Source organism: Micropterus dolomieu, linkage group LG19, assembly GCF_021292245.1.
Source record: "Micropterus dolomieu isolate WLL.071019.BEF.003 ecotype Adirondacks linkage group LG19, ASM2129224v1, whole genome shotgun sequence".
Classification (NCBI taxonomy): domain Eukaryota; kingdom Metazoa; phylum Chordata; class Actinopteri; order Centrarchiformes; family Centrarchidae; genus Micropterus; species Micropterus dolomieu.
In genome coordinates, this window is record NC_060168.1 from 3,477,961 (window position 1) to 3,485,704 (window position 7,744).

Sequence of the window (7,744 nt, forward strand, 5' to 3'; positions counted from 1 at the left end):
TTACACCGATCTTTCCAATTTGGGGTTCTAACAACTATATATTCCTTTACAGGCCAGAATCTGAGGACTGTGGACAACATCCAGACTACTGTGTTTCCATGCACCACACATGGCTGATCTTCCAGACCCAGGACAGAGTAACAGACAGTTCAGTCAGGCAGCAGACAGACAGTTTGTAGTGTGGCAGTGTGGAGCACTTAGACACAGAGTCGTGATACTGAGTTTCTGTTTCTGGAAGATATGCAACTGTTCTCCTGATCCACCAGGACAATACAGAGTTTTAATCCTAGCAGGGTGGAAGATGTAATGTCACTAACTGCTACACAAATAATTCCCTCCACTGTGTGGATGAATACCTGTACATTGTTTTTGTTTTATGCGCAGGAGGGTAGAGAAAATACAAAGATATTTTTTCCTGTTCTGGAGAATATTTTCATTCTTTTTTAAATAAAACATTGGAAATGATAAATGCCTTTTCTTTACACTTGCAGTATAAACAAGCTACATTTATGTCTTATGTCTCAAATAATGACATCCAAATGTGGTATAACACTTGTTTATTATATACCACTAAAACTACAACCTATATCACAAATAGATCATTTTTAAAACATCAATAAAAATAAGTATATACAGGAAGAGACAAGATGTGTCCGGAGGTGTCCTGACTGATTATGAAGACAGTTCAGACTTTGCATGTAGCATCATATCGCTGCTGTGGAGATGATTAAATATATCACAGTCACCTCTCTGACATGATTACCACATTTCAAAAACCAACTATATATTACTTTTTGTTTTATATTTTGCTGTATCTAGCAACACAGTTGGGGCAGGGACACCTGGTTCTGCTTCTAGGCATCTCCTCAGTAGTAGACAACCGGAGGAGGAGGAGGAGGAGGAGGATGGCACTCTGGAGGTCTGCGATGTAACTGTAGTCCTTCTCCACCTTCAATGAGTACAAGCTCCACTTCCTGGACTTTTTGTTGTACACCTTGCTGTACCTGATAACACAGAAAGGAGGATCAGCTTAGTGAAAAGTTTCTAACACCTGACATTGTTCTCTTACAGAGTAATTAGTAAACTATTTCCATTTATTCATTTATCTGATGCTTTTATCTAAAGCAACTTCCAATTGCTATACATGTCAGAGGTCGCACGCCTCTGGAGCAACTAGGGGTTAAGTGTCTTGCTCAGGGACACAATGGTGGATGTCTCACAGTGGGAATCGAACCCAGGTCTCCCACACCAAAGGCATCACCACCACCACATTTCCACATAAAATGCAATCAATAACAATAAATCAGCACCATCTATCTGTATTCCTCATACTGTTTAATAGTTTTTGACTCATCACTTATAAATGTATTAGTAAAATGCACAAGAGCACTCATAATGCAACATACTGAACTGTGTCATCAGCTTTTCTCCTGGCTGACTGTGGACACGGTGGTTGTAATCCAGGCCAGCCAGCGTGGTCCGATCAGTGTATACTGGTGAGAAGCACAGGGTGTTGGAAGACTGCAGGTGACCCGAGGGAGCAGTAGAAATAAAACACACAAGATTTTTTTTACTTCTGGTAAAATAAGTAAAGGCATAACAGCAGTTACAGTAAAAGGTTTTCACACAACATTATACTATATTACAGCTAGCTTTTATAACAGAAACACAGATACTTGGGGACCTTTAGCCATCAACGTTGAAATGTCTTTCTCATAACTACAAACACACAGCTACATCATTTGTAAAAGAGTAACATCCAGTCAAACAACACCTGCGGACACAAGATAATTACACAAACAGATTAGATACAAGGTGGAAAGATAGTATAATAAACCTAGGTGGTGAATAACTGAACCGGCGCAGTCTACACCTGCACTGTCTTACCTACTATTAGCAGCTCACCTACAGCTAGATATAATTCATGGTCTCTACTCTGGTTCCTACTCCAGCCTGCACTCGGAGCTACCGTTACCTGTCCAGCAGAAATAAAGCCACCACGGTGTAACTTTTCAGCCCCTCGGTGTTCCTCAGTTGTCACTATCGTTGAAAAGCCACGCAGATGTTACCTCCGGTCTGACCGCTGCGCTCGTCGTCAGGTCTGAGCGCTGAGCGGGTGCGCGCACGGGGGCAGCTCCTGTAGCAGCACGGCTGGTAGCCATGGCAGCGAGGGAGAGTGACAGTCAGCCAGCCAATCATTGCATTCGGTCCGAATTAAACGAGTGGCTGTGTTTACTGCAGCGCTGAGGGGACCACAGACAGATTTTTATACTCTCTTATTCAGAGCACCTAACTTTTTAATATGCTTTGGTGTATAAAGTTTCAACAAATATGACCAAAAGTGTTTCAGAAGCAACTTGCCTACCCTGCCTTTAAAACAACAACTCCGGACCCAGTATTTAGCATAACTCCATCAGCTGTTTGCCGCTGTACGCTGGCTGCTGTTTCCCAGCTATAGCCTATATTTAATGCCAACGTACGATCTCAGGTGAACATCGGCGAGACTTGTGTGGCTATCTGACTGTTGATTGTGATTTATTGGTTTGCAAACAACGTTGGAAAGTTGGAGCAGTAGGCCTAGTAGAAAAACTGTCGACATGCTCGATTTAAAGCCAGTAGCCAGTAGTTTGTGTATTTGCAAAACAGTTTACAAATCCTCTTTTTGTGTTTGTGAGTTTGAATACATATTAACACACAATCCGTGTGTTAATAGCTGATCTGATCTTCACACAAATAATATTTAAAACAAAATTATCTCCATATAACTGTCACATGGGCTTCTGGGATTGCCCTCCTGGAAATGTAGTTCCACCTTCTTCCCATACTCCCTTTTTGCCTTTCTTACTCTTATCCATACTGATTTATTATCGTCCATGGTGCCAGGCTGCAGCTCTAAGCTCTAGCCTGTAATGTGTGTGTTTATAGCATTCTGGATGGTTTCTGGTCGTGGAATGATTTAACTGTAGTTCTGGGTTGCTTTTGTTGTTGAACAAATTGAATCTGCCACAGACCCAGTGCATCCATTGATGTCCTCTATAACGTCAACAAAGGTGTCCTGGAACGTGCTCCAGACTGCTTCATGCAGAGCAGTCTGCACGGTGGCTTCTGATTGGCCTGACCTCTTGTGCCAGAAGTGGAAAGCGACAGGGCAGCTTCTGTACTTGCCAATGTCAATATTTTTAGGTAGAAAGTGCGGTCTGCGTGTGATTGTTAAACATTTTGGAACAGGATAGTATTTTATTTTTAATACTATCACACCAATCCTTATTCACCATGAAGCACATGCCACATTGTTTTTTGTTAGCGGAGACCCAGTGCTGAGATCCAGTCTACCCCTGATTGTTGAGCCACTGTGTCACGTTTCAGCTCCGCTCAAAGTCTAGTGCCTGATTTACTAAAGGTTTGCGTGAGTAAAAACATGTGCAAACTTGATATCACCAGCAAATTAGCACAATAACGGTGTGCACGCAGAATGACGTCTTTCAAAATTGTCTGGATATTTACCCCATTACATCAACCGACCTCTCCAACCAGCCAGCCACCCTCCCACCTTACCTGCCTTTTCCTTCAATGAAGACATTAATTACTAACTCGCCAGTCTCAAGTTCTACCTAGATCCTTGACAGAGACCAAGTCTGCAGAGGCCCCAGTCTCTCAGAGAAAGATGAGCTTGTGTTTTATTTATATGCCGCAGAACTGCAGTACAACTTGGAAGCGGTGATGTTGCTGCCGGTCCCTGTTCATACAGTAGATACAGCCCTCTGTATTACTTACACAGCAGTTTATACATGATAAAAACACAAAAGGATCTGCTGTTGTGTCATTATGTTAAACTACAATAATGCACGGGGGCATATACGAATGTGAATGACTGTGTGTGCGTGCATATGCGTGCGTGTGTGTGGGCCCTGGATCCAGCCGTAGGCAGAGTTGACCTTGAGGAGCGCCGTTCATCGCAGTGGGGAAAGGGAACCAAGCAGAGACACAAAGCCTTATCGGAGAAAATACTCTTGTTGTCGGAAATAGCAGTGATAAAACTGCTGACACCGGAGCTCTACTGTAGTTTTTCACAGCATCGGCAATTTGAGCCACTCAATGGCTCAATGCACTCACTCTTCTGTCCTGGTGCAGTATTTTAACCAGTGGCTCTGTGAACTTTTCGTTTGGTTCACGTTGGTAACGCTGTCACAGGAGGAAGGCCTCGTCATATTGAATAACACCCATGTGAAGCAGTATTAGCTTTTGTGTTTATGCATCTACTGCATATATATATATAAACACAACATAGTTTGTATAAATTATTTTTGATGAGCACTGCCTACTGAGAATGAACAAGTGAACAACTTTTAAAATCTGACTGCAGTGGTGTGGAGGTGCAAAACAGGACACCAATCCAGATCTCATGTCTGTGCTGTGTATGTGTGTGTGTTTGGCAGGAGGCTCTGTCAATCACTGTAACATAATGTCACCTGAACTAAAGGAATACATTATGCATTTGAATCAGTCAGGCTGGGTCTGGGTTCAGAGGTGAGGTCGAGTCAAAAACACAACACCAGAGAAAGTTTAAAATGGATCCTCTGAACTTTTCAAAAGAAGAAAAGTAGAAACCAGGCCAAAAGAGCCTGATTATCAGAATATAAAAAGGCAGTTAAAATGATACAACTGGGAGCTGCTGAGCTTATTAACTGCAGTGACCAGATGAACACCTGAGGTAGCTTTTACTGACATTTAAGGCTGTTAAGCTTGTAAGGTTCTTTCTCAAAGAGGAAAAGTTTCAATATCAGACATAATTTCCATTAAACATGAGGAAATGTGTCTTAAGTGAAACTAAGTCCAACATGTAGAAACAATGTGAACAATTAAATGGCTTTGTGACTCTCACCTGAGTGTGAGATTGGGTTTCAACCAAATGTGTGGATCCTGAGAAAGATCGTTGTACAACCGGCGATCTCACTTTGCCTGCAGAGGCAAATGTCTTATACGTGTCTTTAAAGTGCTTATGAGGTCAGACCACAGATCCCACTATAGCTTAAGGTCGAGCACAACCCCCAAGGTATTTGTAATTTTTAACACATTGTGTTGGCTCCCCATTGATAAAGGTAGAGTTAAATGATTGCATCATTCTGAAATCTATAGACATTTCTTTTTATTTTGGTGGTGTGTAGGAGGAGGCTTGACTTCTCACACCAGTTCAGGAAGTAATTAAGAACTAGACCCTGCTCCTCCTCCCCATCAAGGCAGTATCATCTGCATACTCAATAAAGTGCCTTTTAGGGATAGTGCTAGTGCAAGAGTTGGTATGTAAAATGAACAATTAAGGACTCAAAAGTCCTTAAAATGTTTTGCCTGGGCAAAGATAGGTTAAAAACAGTTTTTACTTAAGCTTTATTGTTGTAAAGTTGACCGCAGATTCCTGTTTGTTTTGAAATACCTCAATTAGGTGCTTGTTTCTGTGTGTTGAACACGATAATGTACAGTATTTGTGTTTTCCCACAGTATTGGACTTTTGCTTGTGATTCTGCCACCGCTCGTGAAGAGCACTTTATCAGTTAAAAGAACAGTACCATGGCTGGCGAATCTACGTTCACCTACCAGATTCCTGAGTGATAAAAGAGACAGTTATTGTGTCTTGCCACGGCGATTAGGATCTTTATTGCTTCGCTTTATCTGTCATTTTCTTTTTTTCCTTTTACTAACCCACATACACACCTTACATGCAGCCACACACCTTAAATGCTAAGAGAGCATGGTACCATAACTTGTTGTCAGAGGTGTGTAAATCACTTCCCCAATCTTGCTTCTCTTTCCTGTTAACTTTCACTGCCCTGCCCACCATCTTGAATTCTCACTTAACCTCTTCCACTATCGCACTCTCTTATGCCGCTCATTCTGTCATGCTCACCCACACATACATGCACCAAGTGGTTATTTTACATTTGTAGCTGTTTACTTATATCATTATGATGCTTTTGACAGTAAATCTTTTTAACAGAAGAAAATATACTTATAAATACATCAAAGTAGCCGAATATTAGCTTGATATTGTATTGGGATAAATTGGTTTTGTTTTATTGTAGGGAAATCTTGCTACAATCACCGGTCATAAAATAAAAAAGCATTTGTCAGCAGAGTTGGCTGTTGAACAGTGCCATCTGTAATCCCAGCAGCTGTCAAAACTGTCTGGGTTTTTTTTTTTTTCACATCCGACATCCAAGTTTGCTTTCAAGGCCACAATCTTTGGGGGGTGAAACCCACCAACGTTGTAAAAGTGGAAGCACCTTTTAAGACAAGTACTGTAATACTGCTTAAGGATATAATGCTTCAATTTCAGTCTCTGGGAATAAATTATGTTAAAGTTAGTTTTTTTCAATTTTGACTGTGTGACATTATCTATTTTCTGGATGCAGCTATGCAAAGCCAGTTAATACCAAACTCAAAAAAGTTTGTGGTTGGTCAGTGCATTTGGTGTTCAGCAGCTGATCTTAGATTTCCTTCCAGCCCATAAAAGTAAGCCATGGTCTATAAAAATGTGTCTATGTTATGACTGCATTGCCACACAAAAATGAAGACACTGACATAAAAATTACACAAGATGCTGCATGTTCTTTATAATGTAACTCGTAGAAGTTTTAAACCATATCTTCATGCTCTGTGTCACAGCTCTGGCTGTGACTCCAGTCTTTCCCTGTGTTTTCCTTGTCTCTCCCTCCCTTTTCTGTGTGTTTATGGGTGCTTCTCAGTTCACTTAATTGCATCAATGTTTCCCTCACTTGCGTCTTTTCCAGGAAACCATGCCAGGAGAGAAGACACATGCAAATTTGTTTTTAGAGACACAAGACGTCCTTTCCTCCGAAAAGTCACGTGAAGCGACGTCCGTTTCTGATGGCGGTGGCAGCTGATCACAGCAGGATCAGCTGTCAGTCGGCTCTAACAGCTGTAGAGACTTTTGATGGAGTTGTGTTATATATAGTGTTGGCACTAATAAAGTCACAGTTCTCATTGCAGAGCAGCATGATTTCTCACTGTAGCTGTTACCTGTTTAACAAATACCTGCACATGAAAAATAACCTGCATTCTGTAATTATGCTGAGCCCGATCTCATCACAGGACGTCAAAAAAGCTTCCAACGCTTTGTCAGGCTTTCTCAAAGTGGAGGCCTATTTGATGCCCTGAGGTGAGAACGTGTTGTTCGTACAGTCCCTCCTAAAGATCTGACTTGAGAAACAAATCTGATTTGCCTGAAACCTGAACAAAGCCTTTGAGACCAGCCAAGGATTTTCATTGTTGGATCTCATTTTTTCTCGAAGCTCCTCAGAGATCGCTCCTGGAAACGAAGGAAACGATAAATAAGGCAATTGAGAACCACACTATGGGCCCGATTTACTAACATCCCGAATAAAGAGTACTAAATTGCGTGTACATTCTAAAATATTGCACGTGCAATGTTAGTACCTGTTATGGGTGATTTACTAAGAATTACTGCGTAGATGACAACAGGAGCAAACACAATGGTGGTGGAAGTATTTAAATGAGGGTTTTGCGTGTTTTAATGGTTTCCGCCATGGAGTTGAGAGGGAAAGCAGCCGCTGCAAACTGGTTTGTTTCATTCAGTGCGTCCTGAGTATGTGGAAATTGTATGTACCTGCCCATCCTGCCTGAGACTGCACTAAGTACTTGGGACAGCATACCTGTAAAAACTGCTTTGGGAAACCCCAGCAGAAACAGATACAGTATGCTGGAATGA

At 41.6% G+C, this 7,744-nt stretch overlaps 1 long non-coding RNA gene across 1 annotated transcript; it reads right to left on the reverse strand.

Moving 5' to 3' along the window:
• Window positions 1–960: 960 nt before the first annotated feature.
• Window positions 961–2,107, reverse strand: LOC123957158. The gene is made up of 3 exons (XR_006821747.1): window positions 1,976–2,107; window positions 1,407–1,521; window positions 961–1,004 (listed from the first exon to the last, which is right to left on the reverse strand). It is a non-coding gene; the product is annotated as an uncharacterized LOC123957158 (long non-coding RNA).
• Window positions 2,108–7,744: the final 5,637 nt, after the last annotated feature.